Source organism: Pongo pygmaeus, chromosome 17, assembly GCF_028885625.2.
Source record: "Pongo pygmaeus isolate AG05252 chromosome 17, NHGRI_mPonPyg2-v2.0_pri, whole genome shotgun sequence".
Classification (NCBI taxonomy): Eukaryota; Metazoa; Chordata; class Mammalia; order Primates; family Hominidae; genus Pongo; species Pongo pygmaeus.
Window position 1 is genome coordinate 34,665,621 of NC_072390.2, and position 17,516 is coordinate 34,683,136.

Consider the following 17,516-nt stretch of genomic DNA (forward strand, 5'->3'; position numbering starts at 1 on the left):
TACACAGAAGTGAAAACAAAGTACAGCTGTTCCTGATAATAGAGATGAGTCTCACAAGCATCGTTAAGTGAAAGAGGTCAAAAACAAAATAATGCATTATATATGCTTCCATTTTATTTTTATTTTTATTTATTTGGGGCAAGGTCTCACTCTGTCACCCAGGCTGGAGTGCAGTGGCACAATCACGGCTCACTGTAGCCTCTATCTCCCAGGCTCAAGTGATCCTCCAACCTCAGCCTCCCAAGTGTCTGGGACTACATGTGTATGCCACCATGTTTAGCCAATTTTTTTACTTTTTGTAGAGATGAGGTCTCATTATGTTGCTCAGGGTGGTCTCAAACTCCTGGGCTCACACAGTCCTCCTGCTTTGGCTTTCCGAAGTGTTGGTATTACAGGCGTGAGCCACTATGCCCAGCCATGATCCCCAAAGTGTTGGTATTACAAGCGTGAGCCACTACGCCCGGCCGTGATTCCGTTTATAAGAAGCCTTACAAGCAGGCAAAACTTAAACTGTAATGTTAGAAGTCAAGGTAATGGTTAAGAGGAACTGAGCAGGATTAATAGCATGAGATGGGCTTCTTGGGTGCTGACAGGGTGTCTTGGTCTGGGTGGTGAGTACACTGGTGTTGAGTTTATGTAATCCATTCACTTGTACATTTATTTTTCTTTGTACTATATTTCAATAATTTTTTTTTAAATTTACCCATATGTACATGCTGTGGAAGAGAGCCACCATTATCAAAATGATCACTGTTGTAGCAAACATTCGTGCTTCAAATACCAGGCACTATGTTAGGTGTGTTTTTTATATATGTATATATTTACTCATTTAATCTTCTCAACTCTATGAGTTTTACTTTTATTATCTCCATTTTACAGATGAGGAAACTGGGACACAGAAAGGTTGAGTAACTTGTTGAAGTTCACCCAGCTAGTAAGTGATGGACTCAGACTTTGCACCCAGACATTCTGTCTCTGACGTCTGTGCTTTTAACTGTTCTGCCATACATACAATAAGCTGGGAGTATGCTTGGTCTGTTTGAAGGAGAGCAAGAAGGCCAGTGTAGCAGAAGTGAGGCAAGTTGGGGCACAGCAGTAGGAGTTGAAGGCTACATAGTAGGTTATTGGATCTTGAAGGCCATAGTAGGAACTTTGGCTTTGACTTTAAGTGCAATTGGAAGTCTTTGGGTGGATTATGGCAGAGGAGTGATGTTAAACTACTACTGTGAGACAAGCCTGTAAAAGGTGCAATGGCAGGAACTGGGAGACCAGTTAGGCTATTAGAATAATTCAATATTGTTGAATTAGTGAAAGATGATGTGACTTAGACCAGGGTAGCAGTGGGAGGTGGAGAGAAGTTTTCAGATACTGAATATATTTTGAGAATAGGGCCAGGGGAATTACTGAGGAATTTAAGGGTGTGAAACAGATAATAAGGATGACTTTAGAGTTTTGGCCTGAACAACTAGAAGAATGGCATTAATGTTTATCGAGATGGGGAAGATTGCAGGAGGAGTTGGTTTGGGGAGGAAGATTAGGTTTCTTGGAAATGTTAAATTTGAAATCCTTTTAGACATCCAAGTGAAGATATTGCGTAGACAGTTAAAAATGAATTCAAGTGAGAAGTCCAGAAGTCCGTAAAGATAGAAATTTGGTAATCATCAATTTGCAGGTGGTATTTAAAGATGTAAGACTGGGTGATATCATCAAAGGAATGAATGTAAATGGAGAAGTCTTTTCGGCAACAGGGAGATGTCAGGGAAGTGAGGAGCAGTCAGCAAAGGAGACTGAGAAGGAGCAGCCAGTAAGACGGGGGGAAACCAATAGGGTAATGTCTTAGAAAGCAGATGGGAAGGCCAGGCGCAGTGGCTCACGCCTGTAATCCCAGCACTTTGGGAGGCCAAGGCGGGTGGATCACAAGGTCAGGAGTTTGAGACCAGCCTGGCCAAGATGCTGAAACCCCGTCTCTACTGAACAATACAAAAATTAGCCAGGCAAGATGGTGGGCACATGTAATTCCAGCTACTCGGGAGGCTGAGGCAGGAGAATTGCTCAAACCCAGGAGGTGGAGGTTGCAGTGAGCTGAGATCGCACCACTGCACTCTAGCTTGGGCGACAGAGCAAGACTCCGTCTCAAAAAAAAAAAAAAAAAAAAAGAAAAGTGTTTTAAGGAAGAGAGAGAACCTCAGTTTTTTTCTTATTTTTTTCTTTTATTAGTCGGCATTGGATCAGATTGTATTTTAAGTGAATGTGAGAAACATAGGAAAGTTAGAACAAAGTTTGCTAAAAGAAGTTGGTTATATGGAAAGAAAAGAAGCAGGAAAGTTATTATACAATGGACAGGATTATGAAAGTCTAGAGGTTTTAAAAGAGAAGAGAATGCCTGGCCATCTTAAATACCTGGTAGCATTTCTTGGTGTCTGTCTTTCCTCACTGTCTTACCAGCCTTTTAATTCGTACAGGATTTTGAATCGAAAGATAAGTGTCTTGGTTCAAGTTTTTGAATATACTGATTTACCTTCTTTTAGGGGGTGACAAGACAACCATATAAGAAATAGGAAAGGGGCCGTTTTACTTCTCTGCTCCTGAGAACTTGCCCCATCAGCAAAGCTCTTTTGGTTCCACTCTGCCTTCTCTTGCCCATTATCGAGGAAGATGAAAGTAGTTCAGGTATGAGGAGGGAACAAAGTAAAGCTGTCTGTACTGACCTGACTCCTCCCTCTGGTAATGGCAGGTGACTTAGTAGAGCTGGATCAGCATTAAACATTAATCTTCCAGATTTATGACTTCATCTCTATTAAAGAAAAACCTAATGTGGAAATTTGTTTCAATTTGAAAAGTTATTACTTTCAGTGCATTTTGCTAAAATGTGTATTTCTACTAGCTATTAAAGCAAGATCAATCTAGGAGACCTTATGTTAAGAAGAGATTGTGCTAAAGAGGCCAGTCATCATAGTACCTTCTAGTCCACAGCCTCTTAAGGAAACCATAGGACCAGCCTATAGCCAAACCATAACTGGTCAGCAGGTTAGTGCAGTTAGATAGCAGTTTATATTATTTTGCTTTTACTCTTGGCCATGCAAATGCAAACTCAGAAATAGGCAATTAAAGTGCTGTGGAAGATTGAGGGAACCTGGAGCAGACCACAAATGAATAAAAATTTTGAGTAAGTAGAAATTATGAGGTAGAGAATAGGTATGTCAGTAGAGAGTAAAGTAGTTAGCCAGAAACATCAGAAGTACAGAAATAGAGATGCTGGCCGGGCGTGGTGCCTCATACCTGTAATCCCAGCACTCTGAGAGGCCGAGGCAGGTGGATCACCTGAGGTCAGGAGTTCGAGACCAGCCTGACCAACATGGTGAAACCCCGTCTCTACTAAAAATACAAAATTAGTTGGGCATGGTGGCGTGTCCGTGTAATCCCAGCTACTCAGGAGGCTGAGGCAGGAGAATTGCTTGAACCCAGGAGGCGGAGGTTGCAGTGAGCCGAGATTGCACCATTGCACTCCAGCCTGGGTGACAAGAGTGAGACTCTATCTCAAAAAAAAAGAAAAAAGAAATAGAGATGCTTAATCCACATTATGGTAGGGAAGCAATAAGTTCCGGAAAACAAAGCAATGTTTACCTTAGTATCAAGACCTGCATTCAAACTTGAACATGCAGGCCGGGTGCGGTGGCTCAGCACTTTGGGAGGCCAGAGTGGGAGGATCACTTGAGGTTGGGAGTTTGAGACCGGCTTGACCAACATGGAGAAACGCTGTCTGTACTGAAAATACAAAATTAGCCGGGTGTGGTTGGTGCATGCCTATAATCCCAGCTATTTGGGAGGCTGAGGCAGGAGCATCACTTGAACCCAGGAGGCGGAGGTTGCCATGAGCCGAGATCATGGCATTGCACTCCAGCCTGGGCAACAAGAGTGAAACTCCATGTCAAAAAACAAAACAAAACAAAACAAAACTTGAACATGCTTTTGTGGTGTACGATCAGACTGTCTTGTAATTTCTGATTTTTATGTGAAATTCTTGCCTCTTCCTTATTACCATTTTTATCTTTACAATAAAATCCCTTCTTCAGTCCAAAAGAGCCCAACATTAAGCTGAGTATAAATGTTTAGACTTACCAAGCAGATACAGAAGGAAATACTTTTTAACATTTTTTCTTCCAGGCCAGGTGTGGTAGCTCACACCTGTAATCCCAGGGAAGGCCGAAGTGTGGGGATCCCTGTGCCCAGGCTGGGCAACATGACAAAGCCCTATCTCTACAAAAATATACAAAAATTAGCCAGGCGTCGTGGCCTGCACCTGTGGTCCCAGCTACTAGAGAGGCTGAGGTGGGAGGATAGCTTGAGACCAGGAGATCTAGGCTTCAGTGAGCCGTGATCGCGCCACTGCACTCCAGCCTGTGTGACAAAGCGAAACCCCATCACAAAAAAAAGTTTTCTTTCTTGAAATGTAAAAGAAAAATGCCACGGAGTAGTTTAACAGATTACAATAAAACACTTAAAATGTTAATTTATTTGAAGGTGATTTTTAAGGAATAAATATTTTATCTGTTATAATAAAAAGTTAAACACAAGTTCATTTAAGAAATAATACCCTCTGCACTCAAATGATTTTTTTTTTTTGAGACGAAGTTTTGCTCTTGTTGCCCAGGCTGTAGTGTAGTGGTGCAATCTTGGCTCACTGCAACCTCCGCCTCCAAGGTTCAAGTGAGTCTCATGCCTCAGCTTCCTAAGTAGCTGGGATTACAGGCATGCACCACCATGCCCAGCTTATTTTTGTATTTTTAGTAGAGACGAGGTTTCACCATGTTGGTCAGGCTGGTCTTGAACTCCTGACTTCAAGTGATCTGCCTGCCTGGGCCTCCCAAAGTGCTGGAATTACAGGCGTGAGCCACCATGCCCAGCCATCACTTGAATGATTATTAACACCGGGGAATGAAATGTTTTTCTAGGTTTTAACTTTTCAGAGTTTTTTTTTTTTTTTTTTTTTTGAGATGGGATATCTCTTCATTGCCCAGAGCAGAGTGCGGTGGTGCCTACTGTCACTGCCTAACAGTCACTGCCCTCAAGCTGTTCTCCCACCTCAACCTTCCAAAGTGTTGGGATTAAAGGCATGAGCCACCACTCTGGCAACTTTTCAGAATTTTCAAGTGACCATGATGGAGTTTACTATCTCTCAACCCCCACACCTCCACAAACACACAAAAACCTTGAAAATCTGGACAAAATAGTGAAACAATGGGTTTTAGACTTTGGACAACAGCAGTGCAGGACTGTGATCCCTAAAAGAAGGGAAACAAACAAAGTGAGCTCTACAGTCACCCACCCACCCTGGCTTTTTGCCTGGGGCACATTCTAAATTGTAGATCTGCGACAGGGAATCTTGAGCAAAGAACAAGATGAAAAGATAGAGATCAGAATTTTGGAAGCTGAGGCAGCAAGAAGTTGTAGGGCAAAGTTCAGCAGAAAGGACACTTTGTCAAAAAATAATGCTATCCATAGAAGTCTCTGACTTTTTGCTGAATTCTAGAATGAACATACATGGAGTAAAACTGTAAAGCCAGACAAAGCAACCAGATTGATGTGAACTGACAGACATCAGAGGTCACAGAGGGCTGGGAAGCATTTGAGTTTTTACTAGCTAGAGGGGAAAGTCCTTGTTGATCACTTACATTGAAGGACGAAATAATACCAATCTTAAAAACTCTTAAAAAGAAAAAAGGGCCAGGCGCAGTGGCTCACGCCTGTAATCCCAGCACTTTGGGAGGCCGAGGCGGGCAGATCATGAGGTCAGGAGATCAAGACCATCCTGGCTAACACGGTGAAACCCTGTCTCTACTAAAAATACAAAAATTAGCTGGGTGTGGTGGCATGCGCTTGTACTGCCAGCTACTTGGGAGGCTGAGGCAGGAGAATCCCTTGAACCCGGGAGGCGGAGGTTGCAGTTGCAGTGAGCCGGGATCACGCCACTGCACTCCAGCCTGGGCGACAGAGCAAGACTCCGTCTCAAAAAAAAAAAAAAAAAAAAAAACAGGAAGAGAATACTTCCCAATTCATTTTGTGAGGCCAACATCCTGATACCAAAAGCAAACACAGAAATTACAGGAAAATACTACTAAAGAACAATGTGGTTCTTGACTATAGACAAAAATATTTAGCAAAATATTAGCTTTCAGGAATATATAAGAGGGTAATATACCATGACCAATTGGGTTTTATCTCAAGAATGCAAAGGTCCCAAGGTTTACGTAACAGTCAATAATCAATTAGTAAAATTCACTACATCAATTGAATAAAGGAAAAAACCTATATGATAGTCTAAGTACATGTAGAAAAGCTTTTGACAAAATCCACTCATGTACGATAAAAACTGTCAGCAAACAAGGGAACTTTGCTTGGCCTTATGAAGTTTTGCTATAATACAAAAATCCTACAGCTAATATCATACTTAATAGTGATAGACTAAATACTTTCCTCTTAAGATTGGGAACCAAGGCATAGATATTCTCTCATCACTTCTGGTCGACATTGCACTGGAGGTACTAGTCAGTGAATAAGATAAGCAGGGAAAAAGACGTATGTAGGAGAGTAAAGAGTAAGACAGTGTTTATTTGTACACATGATTTTGAGTGTAGAAAATACTGTAGAACCTATAAAAGTACTAGAAATCATAAGTGAGTTTAGTACAGTCTCAAGAACATAATATACAAATATACTCTGTATACAGATTTACATACGGTCGCGCGTCACTTTAAAGACAGGAATATGTTCTGACATTGTGTCATCAGGCGATTTCATCATTGTGTGAACATCATGCAGTGTGCTTACATAAACCTACATGGTAGAGCCTATTATACACCTAGGCTATATAGTATAGCCTATGGCTCCTAGGCTACAAACATGTCACTATACTGAATGCTGTAGGCAGTTGTAACACAATGGTAAGTATTTGTGTATCTAAACATATCTAGGGCCAGGCACAGTGGCTCATGCCTGTATCCCAGCACTTTGGGAGGCTGAGGCAGGTGGATCACTGGAGGTCAGGAGTTCAAGACCAGCCCAGCCAACTGGAGAAACCCTGTCTCTACTAAAAATACAAAAATTAGCCAGGCATGGTGGCAGATGCCTGTAATCTGAGCTACTCCGGAGGCTGAGGCACAAGAATCTCTTGAACCTGGGAAGCGGAGGTTGCAGTGAGCCAAGGTCACACCACTGCACTCCAGCTTGGGCGACAGAGCAAGACCCTGTCTCAAAAATAAGTAAGTAAGTAAATAACATATCTAAACATAGAAAAGGTATGGTAAAAATACAGTATTATAATCTTATGGGACCACTGTCATATATGTGGTCCCTCCTTGACCAAAATGTTACGCTGCACATGATGGTATATGTTAGTGATGAAGAGTTGGAAATAGAAATAAAGTAGTAACATCTATAATGGCATAAACCATAGTGTCTAGAGATAAACTGTACAAAAATTGGACAAGACCTATACACTGAAAACTGTAAAACACTGCTGGGAAAAGTCTGTAAATGTCTAAATAAAATACCACATTCATGGATCAAGCGGAAGTCAGTATTCTTAAAATATCATTTCTCCCCAGATCGATCTATAGATTAAGAATAATCCCAGTCAGAATCCCAGCAGGCATTTTTGTAGAGATTCTAAAATTTGTATGATTAAAATTTGTAGAGATTGTAAAGTTTGTGTGGAAATGCAAAGACCCTCATGCATGGTTTGGCAGGTCTTAGCAAGCCAACTGTCCCACTGCCTGCTTTTGGAAATTGTTTTTTAACATTGCCACACTTAGTGTGTTGTGCGTATTATCTGAGCCTGCTTTTGCAGTAAACCAGCAGAGTTGAGTAGTTGTTACAGACACCATATGGTCCACAAAGCTTAAAATATTTTACAGAATAAATTTGCTGACCCTGCCCTAGAGTATTTAAAGCAATTTTGAAAAAGATGAAAAAGGCTGGGCACAGTGGCTCATGCCTGTAATTCCATCACTTTGGAAGGCCGAGGCAGGCGGATCACTTGAGGTCAGGAGTTTGAGACCAGCCTGGCCAACATGGTGAAACCCCATCTCTACTAAAAATACAAAAATTAGCCACGTTGTTGTGGTGCACGCCTGTAATCCCAGCTACTCGGGAAGCTGAGGCAGGAGAATCACTTGAACCCAGGAGATGGAGGTTGCAGTGAACCGAGATCATGCCACTGTACTCCAGCCTAGGCACAGAGCGAGACTCTGACTCAAAAAATAAATAAATAAAAATGAAGAAACTGGAGGTTTTATATTATATAATTTCAAGACACAGTAAAGCTACAGTAATGATGACTATGGTCATTGACATGAGAATAGATATGTAGGACAATGGGAAAAATAGAGAATGAAAACAGACCTATACACATACATGGTTAATTGCTTTTTGACATAGGTAACAAGGTAATTCAGTGGGAAATGGATAGGTTTTTCAACAAATTGTACTAGGAGAACTAGATATCGAGTTTTAAAAAATTGAACATGGGGCCGGGCATTGTGGCTTATGTCTGTAATCCCATCACTTTAGGAGGCTGAGGCAGGCGAATTGCTTGAGCTCACGAGTTCTAGACCAGCCTGGGCAACATGGTGAAACTCTGTCCTTACAAAAAAAGACAAAAATTAGCCAGGTGTGGTGGTACTCGCCTGTAGTCCCAGCTGCTGAGAAGGCTGAGATAAGAGGGGATGGCTTGAGCCTGGAAGGGGGAGGTTTCAGTGACCCATGATCATGCCCCTGTACTCCAGCCAGGGTAGCCAGACCTTGTCTCAAAAAAAATTTTTTTGAACGTAAGACTATTATAATATATTCAAAAATTAGCTTAAAATGGCTCGATAGGCCTGATTTACAGAAGAGTTCAAACTTACAGATGAACATGTAGAAAATCTTCTGGTGAAGAATTTTCAGGACACATAAAACATAAACCATAAAAATAAAAAATTTTAATTGAACTTAAAATTTAAAAGCATGTTCAAGGATACTGTTATGAAAATGCAAAGGCAACCTATGAACTGGGAGAAATATCACAGTTTAGTATAAACATCTGACAAAGAACTAGATTCCAGAATATATGAAGAATATAATAGTGTTAGAGTAGTAAATATTCTTGTCTCCAGAACATAAGACAGCCCAATTAAAAATTTGATTTGAACAGACACTTTAGTTTAAAAACTGATTTGAACAGTCACGTAACCAAAGTAGAGATGGGAAGCAAATAAGCACATGAGAGCTCAAAATAAGGTGTAGTCATTAGGGAAGTGTAAAAACCACAAAGGGATATCACTACATACCAATTAGAATGAGAAATTAGAATGTTTTGATTCTAGAATGAAGTTGATGATTATCTTTTCTATGTTTTTGTATTTATGGAAGTATTCCTAACTCTAATGGTTGCTTCCTATTAGAGTTGGGAATACTTCCATAAATACAAAAGCATAGAAAAGATAATCATCTTTCACTAATCATGTAGTGATATCCCTTTGCGGTTTTAACTTACATTTAATTAACAGTTTTAAAAGTGTTAATAACAAGTCTTAAGGATGTGGAGCAAGTCATTTGATTTAGGCATCATCGATGATAACATCTATGGAAAGAAAATAGAATATTTCTGTCTTGTATTCCTCTTTACAAGTGGGGAAAACTTCCTGGAAGCCCATGCTTATGGCTCAACTAGCCAACTGGCAATAGCAATAAGACCGTGTAAGTGGCTTAAATAAATCAATATTTACTACGTAGGGCTGGATAGGCACTGAGCCTCCCCTGAAGGACTTGGCAAACGTAAGAAGGATCAACAAAATCATAGTTCTTTTTATCAAAGAAGAGGAAGAATGGCTGTTGACTAACCAAGTGGCAACTGTACTTGATTACACTAATACTGTGAAGGAGAGGATCAGTGAAGTAGACAAAGAAATGATAGGAAACATCTTGATAACGCATGTGTTCCCAACTTATGAAGATATTCCAAAGATTACCTCGTTTCATGGCTCACTTATTATTCTTCAACTTACTGCAATCTTGCTTTTGTCTTCATGATGTTAAGAAATGCTCTTGGTAAAGTCACCAGTGAGCTCCAAATTACTAATCAGCTGGCCTTTAAAAAAATCATTTTACATGCCACTTGACTTGATTTTGTCTTTAACACTATTAGCTATTTTCTTCCTGAAAGTCTGTTTATTTCCACTTATTTTACTTCTTATTAAAAAGTGTTAAATTGGCTGGGTGCGGTGGCTCACGCCTGTAATCCCAGCACTTTGGGAGGCCAAGGCAGGTGGATCACTTGAGGTCAGGAGTTCGAGACCAGCCTGACCAACATGGTGATACTCTGTCTCTACTAAAAATACAAAATTAGCCGGGCATGGTGGCACATGCCTGTAATCCCAGCTACTTGGGAGGCTGAGGCAGGAGAATCACTTGAATCCAGGAGGCAGAGGTTGTAGTGTGCCGAGATTGCACCATTGCGCTCCAGCCTGGGCAACAAGAGTGAGACTCAGTCTCAAAAAAAATAAAAAAATAAAAAATAAATAAAACTGGAAACTTTGGAGTCAGCCAACCCTTAATACATGTATAGTAAGGACTTTAAAAAGTTCAATAAATACTGAAGAATGAACGACTTTTTTTTTTTTTTGAGATGGAGTCTCTCTCTGTGGCCCAGGCTGGAGTGCGGTGGCGCGATCTCGGCTCATTGCAAGCTCCGCCTCCCGGGTTCATGCCATTCTCCTGCCTCAGCCTCCCGAGTAGCTGGGACTACAGTGCCTGCCACCACGCCCGGCTAATTTTTTGTATTTTTGGTAGAGACGGGGTTTCACCCTGATAGGCAGGATGGTCTCAATCTCCTGACCTCATGATCTGCCCGCCTCAGCCTCCCAAAGTGCTGGGATTACAGGTGTGAGCCACTGCGCCTGGCCTCGACTTTTTCTTAATGTCTCCTCTTTCCATATTTAACTGACAACCTTGATTATTATACTTATACACTTCTCATTTCCCCCATTATCATTGGCCCGACACTGTTCCAGCTCGTCTTTTTTTTTTTTTTTTTTTTTGAAGACAGGATCTCCTCTGTCACCCAGGATGGAGTGCAGTGGCACGATCACAGCTTACTGCAGCCTTGACCTCCCTGGGCTCAGGTGATCTTCCCACCTCAGCCTCCCAAGTAGCTAGAACTATAGGGATGTGCCACCACACACCACAACTGGGTAATTTTTTGTATTTTTTGTAGAGACGGGGTTTTGCCATGACGCCCAGGCTGCTCTCAAATTTCTGGGCTCAAGCAATCTTTCCACCTCAGCTTCTCAAAATGTTGAGATTACAGACATGAGCCACCACCACACCTGGCTGCTTTTGCCTTTTCTCACATGGGTCAGTTGGAATAGTTTTATAACTTGTCTGACTGCTGTCATTATTTTTTCTTCTTTCTAGGCTGTATAATTCATCCTTTTGTCATAGTTATTATAAAACACATATCTTCTCCTGCTATTCCTCAAAACAAAAATTCTGGATTCCTAATGCTCCCTGGAGAAAGTCTAAAAGTTATTGCATAACAAATAATCTTCTATATTAAATCTCCTCTCTAGCTGCCTGTCCTACCCAGCTCACAAACAGCCCCTCATGCTCTTGGAATAGAGAAATTTTCTGTTCCTAAAATGAACCGTGCTGTTTCAAGCATCTGAGCCATTCTGTACACTTTTCATTCTTCCTGGAATATCTTTTCTTTTCCCCAAATCTCCAACTCTTCAAGACCAAGCTCAGATACCACTTCCTTTGCAAAACTTTTTTTCCTAAGCGCTTTAAGGAGAGCTGATAACATTTGTTGTATTTCCATGGTATTTTGTACATACCTCCACTCTAACATTTTGTCACACTCTAGCATTTTTCACATTGTACAGTGTTGTATTTGTTTCTTACATTTGTGACCCTTTAATGAAAAGGGACCATTTCTTGTCCTCCCAGCTCCTTTTACAGTGTCTAATATACAATATTTTTAGTTTTTGGTTTTATTTTGATAGCTTTTGGGGTACAAGTGGTTTTCGGTTAAATGGATGAATTATGTAGTGGTGAATTCTGAGGTTTTGGTGCACCCATCACCGGAGTAGTGTACGTTGTACCCAGTATATAGTTTTTTTTAATCCCATAATGTATGTTATTAATGAATATATATCTATAAGTCAGTAGCTTGGAACTTGGAAGAGACTTTTCCATATAAATGTTTTATTTTTTTATTTTGGGGGATTTTTGTTGTTTAGTTTATTGTTTGTTTTTTCTTTCCAACTTTTATTTTAGATTCAAGGGGTGCACATGCAGGTTTGTTACATGAGTAAATTCTGTGTTGTGGGGTTTGGCCTACAGATAAATTTTGTTACCCAGGTAATCAGTATAATATCCAACAGGTGAGTTTCCATATAAATGTTTTAAATGATGTTACATTTCTTTTTTCTTTTTTTTGAGGTGGAGTTTTGCTCTTGTTGCCCAGGCTGGAGTGCAATGACACAATCTCGGCTCACCGCAACCTCTGCCTCCTGGGTTCAAGTGATTCTCCTGCCTCAGCCTCCTGAGTAGCTGGGATTACAGGCATGCGCCACCACGCCCAGCGAATTTTGTATTTTTAGTAGAGACAGGGTTTTTCCACGTTGGTCAGGCTGGTCTCAAACTCCCAACCTCAGGTGATCTGCCCACCTTGGCCTCCCAAAGTGCTGGGATTACAGGCATGCGCCACCACGCCCAGCTAATTTTGTATTTTTAGTAGAGACAAGGTTTCTCCACATTGGTCAGGCTGGTCTCAAACTCCCGACCTCAGGTGATCCTCCCACCTTGGTCTCCCAAAGTTCTGGGATTACAGGCATGAGCCACCATGCCCAGCCATGATGTTAACATTTCTAAGACAACCCATAAAAATCAGTTTAACTCATATTGCACCTGAAGTTTACTTAAAAATGTGAATCACATATGACATTAGTAATATTTCAAAATGAGATGAGCAGCAGTGATGGGTCCTATGCATTGATACTGGGGTGCTGGTGGAACTGGACTGAAATTAATGGGCTATCCTAGAGTTACTGGAAAGATAAGTGCGTAGATGTGTAAGGCATTAGGCTCAATACTCTGGATTAAGAAAATGAGGCTGGAGGACAGGTTAAGCATAGTAGTGGAAGACTTGATAGGGTGAGGAGAAAAGGTGTGACTTTTGAGAGAAGAGGACTTTAAGATGGTTATGGGTAAAGGAGGTGAGGATGAGGAATTAAGCTGGGAATGGAAACTCAGGTGGTTGGGTAATTATAGGAGCCTCTGTTGTGAATTGACATGGTATTTCCGAGCTGGCCTCCCATCAGAGTTTAAATTACAGTATTACTGGGTTTCCCCCATAATTTTTCCTCCTTCATACAACTGCTGTTCTTTCAAAGTGTAATTCATGTAATAGTTAATGCTGTTTTCTTGATATTTAGACTTTGGATGCAGGTAATTTTGTAAATTCCTTGTACCGACTTTTAAGATTTTTACAGTTGAACTTTTTTTTTTTTTTTTTTTTAATGGCAAAGAACAGTGCTTGGCCCTGACAGAAAGTGGGGTGGGGAACAGTGGACCTTTCCCCCTCCCAGTTTTTACATATTTTGTGGATATATATTGATTGTTACAATTTTGCCTTCAGGCTTAAGTATATTGAGTCAAAATCTTCCAGTCTGATAACCACAAAAGGTATCTTATAATGTGCATTTCTTGGAAGACTGGGAAGGTTGGATGCATTTTCATATGTTAATTGGCCTTTCCTATGTTGTGAATTGTCTCTTGATAGGTTTTCATGTTTTTCTATTGGACTTTTTCTTTTCATGCATAAGAGTTGTCTGTATTAAGAATGTCAACCAGATTCCACATGTGTACATTTATTATATATTGAGAGAACAAGAAAGCATGAGCAAGTACAAAGATATTTTAGCTTCTCTTGAACTTTTGTCCCCACCCCGGCCCCTCTCAATGTGGAAGTTACTTTATACTTTATACTTTAAAAGACTTTTCCAACTTTAAATTATGAAACTACTTACCTTTAATTTTTTCTAATACTTTTAGAAGCAACTGCCTTTTATATATTTAGCTTATAATTCCTTTACAATATTTTCACTTTAGTCATCCCTCAAGATCCATGGGAAATTATAGAGCCTTCTAGAACCTCCTGTGGATACCAATCCCCAGATGCTCAAGTCCCTGATATAAAATGGCATGTATTTGTATATAACCTGTGTACAAATCCCCCATATGCTGTTTTTTTGTTTTTTTTGTTGTTTTGTTGTTGTTTGTTTTTTTTTTTTTAGACAGAATCTCACTCTTTCACCCAGGCTGGAGTGCAGTGGCATAATCTTGATTTACTGCAACCTCCACCTCCTGGATTCAAGCGATTCTTCTGCCTCAGCCTCCCGAGTAGCTGGGACTACAGGTGCACACCACCACACGTGGCTAACTTTTGTATTTTTAGTAGAGGCAGGGTTTCACCATGTTGGCCAGGCTGGTCTCAAACTCCTGACCTCAGGTGATCCACCCGCCTTGGCCCTGCAAAGTGCTGGGATGACAGGTGTGAGCCACTGCGCCCAGTCCCCCTGTATGCTTTAAATTGTCTCCAGATTGCACTATTCACAATAGCAAAGACTTGGAACCAACCCAAATGTCCCTCAATGATAGACTGGATTAAGAAAATGTGGTACATATACACCATGGAATACTATGCAGCCATAAAAAAGGATGAGTTCACGTCCTTTGTAGGGACATGGATGAAGCTGGAAAGCATCATTCTGAGCAAACTATCACAAGGACAGAAAACCAAACACCACATGTTCTCACTCATAGGTGGGAATTGAACAATGAGAACACTTGGACACAGGAAGGGGAACATCACATACTGGGGCCTGTCGTGGGGTTGGGGGAGGGGGGAGGGATACCATTAGGAGATATACCTAATGTAAATGATGAGTTAGTGGGTGCAGCACACCAACACGACACATGTATACATATGTAACCTGCACGTTGTGCACATGCACCCTAGAACTTAAAGTATAATAATAAAAAATAAAAAGAATAAATAAATAAATAAATAGTCTCCAGGTTACTTATAATACCTAATACGATGTAAATAGTTATTGTTCTATGTTGTTTAGGGAATAATGACAAGGAAAAAGAAGTCTGTACGTATTTAGTACAGACACAGTTTTTTTCTGAAACTTTTGAATCTTGGTTGAATCCATGGATGCAGAACTCGTAGATACAAAAGGCTGACCGTATATTAAGTTTCCAGATCCGGTTATGGGTTTTTGTATGTTTGTTTGTTTTTGAGACGGAGTTTCGTTTTTGTCGCCCAGGCTGGAGTGCAATGGCACAATCTTGGCTCACTGCAACCTCTGCCTCCTAGGATCAAGCGATTCTCCTGCGCCAGCCTCCCGAGTAGCTGGAATTACAGGCACCCACCACCGCGCCCAGCTAATTTTTGTATTTTTAATAGAGACAGTTTCACCATGTTGGCCAGGATGGTCTCGAACTCCTGACCTCAGGCTCTCCACCCATTTTGGCCTCCCAAAGTGTTGGGATTACAGGCGTGAGCCACCGCGCCTCTCCCCGGTTATATTTTGATGCTTATAGTTAACTCACATCTTTAGAATATACCCATGTAAGAGAGTGATCTAAAACCCAATTCTGAGGTTTTGAGATTGCTTCTATTTTAATATATGTAGCTACATTTTAAATTATTATTATACAGCTGAGGTTGTAAATGTTTAGTCTTCCAGAATTTATGAGGTGGCCAACACTCACCTACTTCCTTTTGAATGTCATAGAAAGGGAAAAACTATACAAATAAGAATGACCTTTGAAAGTAAGTGAATTAATGAATTCTATATTAGTGCTTGTGTAGAAAATGAATAGAATAATGCAGATTTTGTAATGTTAGTAAACCTATATGGTAGATAATATGGTAGGTAAGCGATGAGTAAAGCACAACTCTTGCTTCGAAGGAGTGTATTGCCATTAATTTGGGGGTAGGTTGGGATTGGACCAGTAAATAGAAAATGGTATATAAAATGGAATAAAGTGAGCCTCATAAGAAAATCTCCCCAAAGGTATATTGTGGGTTTTAAGAGAAAAGATATTTTACTGATTATAAGGAAAGCCTGAATGGAAAAGTAACATTTGTGATGACCATCGGTGAAAGGATAGGATGTTAGCAGTTAGAGAGGTGGGGAGAATACTTGGGACAGAGACAATTTTAGAAGGGGGAAAAAGAAACCCAAAATGGGAAAGCACAGGGCATATGCACTGGGGAAACAAGATTTGTGTGTATGTGAGCGTAGGTATGAGGATAGTAGGAAATAAAGTTGGAAAGGTTGAAAAGATAGATTGGGGTTAAATTTAGTGAGCATTAGGGGTGTTTCCATTGACAGGGAAGGGAAAAGGTATAGTTCTACTTTGTCCTGTATGATAGCCACTAGCCATATACAACTCTTGAGCCCTTGAAATGTCTCTAGTCCAGTTGAGATGTACTCCAAGTACAAAATACACATTAGATTTTTAAGGCTCAGTATGAAAAAATAAAATGTCATTAAAATGTTTATATTGGTTACCTGTTGAAATAAATATGTTTTTTATATACTGGGTTAAATAAAATACTAAAGTTAATTTTACCTGTTTCTTTGTACTTTTTTAATATGGCTACACTAAATTAGAAAATTTAAAATTATGTGGCTCACATTTGTGACTTAGATTATATTTCTGTTGGCATAGTGCTGGTATAGACAGAATACAACAGTATTTGCTAGTACCCATTGTGTGCCAGATTGTCTAGAATTTGTAATAAAGTTAATCCTTATAGTAAACCTTATGAGGTAGGTTTTTCTCTTTTTTTTTTCTATTGTGTTTTCTTTCTTTCTTTTTCTTTTTTTTAACAGATAATTTTATCATCCAGATGCTTTTTTATTTTTTATTTTTTTTGAGACAGAGTCTCACTCTGTCACCCAGGCTGGAGTGCACTGGCACGATCTCAGCTTACTGCAACCTCTTCCTCCCGGGTTCAAGTGATTCCCATGCCTCAGCCTCCCTAGTAGCTGGGATTGTGGGTGTGCACCACCACGCCCAGCTAATTTTTGTATTTTTATCAGAGACAGAGTTTCACTATGTTGGCCAGGTTGGTCTTGAACTGCTGACCCCAAGTGATCGGCCCGTCTAGGCCTCCCAAAGTGCTACAGTTACAGGTGTGAGCCACTGTGCCTGGCCCCCAGATACTTTTTTTTTTTTTTTTTTTTTGAGACGGAGTCTCGCTCTGTTGCCCAGGCTGGAGTGCAGTGGCTCGATCCCTGCTCACTGCAAGCTCCGCCTCCCGGGTTCACGCCATTCTCCTGCCTCAGCCTCCCGAGTAGCTGGGACTACAGGCGCCCGCCACCACGCCCGGCTAATTTTTTCCATTTTTAGTAGAGACGGGGTTTCACCGTGTTAGCCAGGATGGTCTCAATCTCCTG

General features: G+C 40.6%; 1 protein-coding gene across 9 annotated transcripts in view; it reads left to right on the plus strand.

Moving 5' to 3' along the window:
- Positions 1 to 17,516, plus strand: part of YES1 (YES proto-oncogene 1, Src family tyrosine kinase) — a 90,760-nt gene that overhangs the window by 37,957 nt on the left and 35,287 nt on the right. The window contains exon 1 of one of the 9 annotated variants that reach the window (XM_063653471.1): positions 885 to 934. The exons of the other annotated variants lie outside the window; for them this stretch is intronic. The gene's annotated coding sequence lies outside the window, so the exon portion shown is untranslated. Of the gene's footprint in view, positions 1 to 884; positions 935 to 17,516 lie in introns of those variants that run through there. 9 annotated transcript variants of the gene reach the window in all.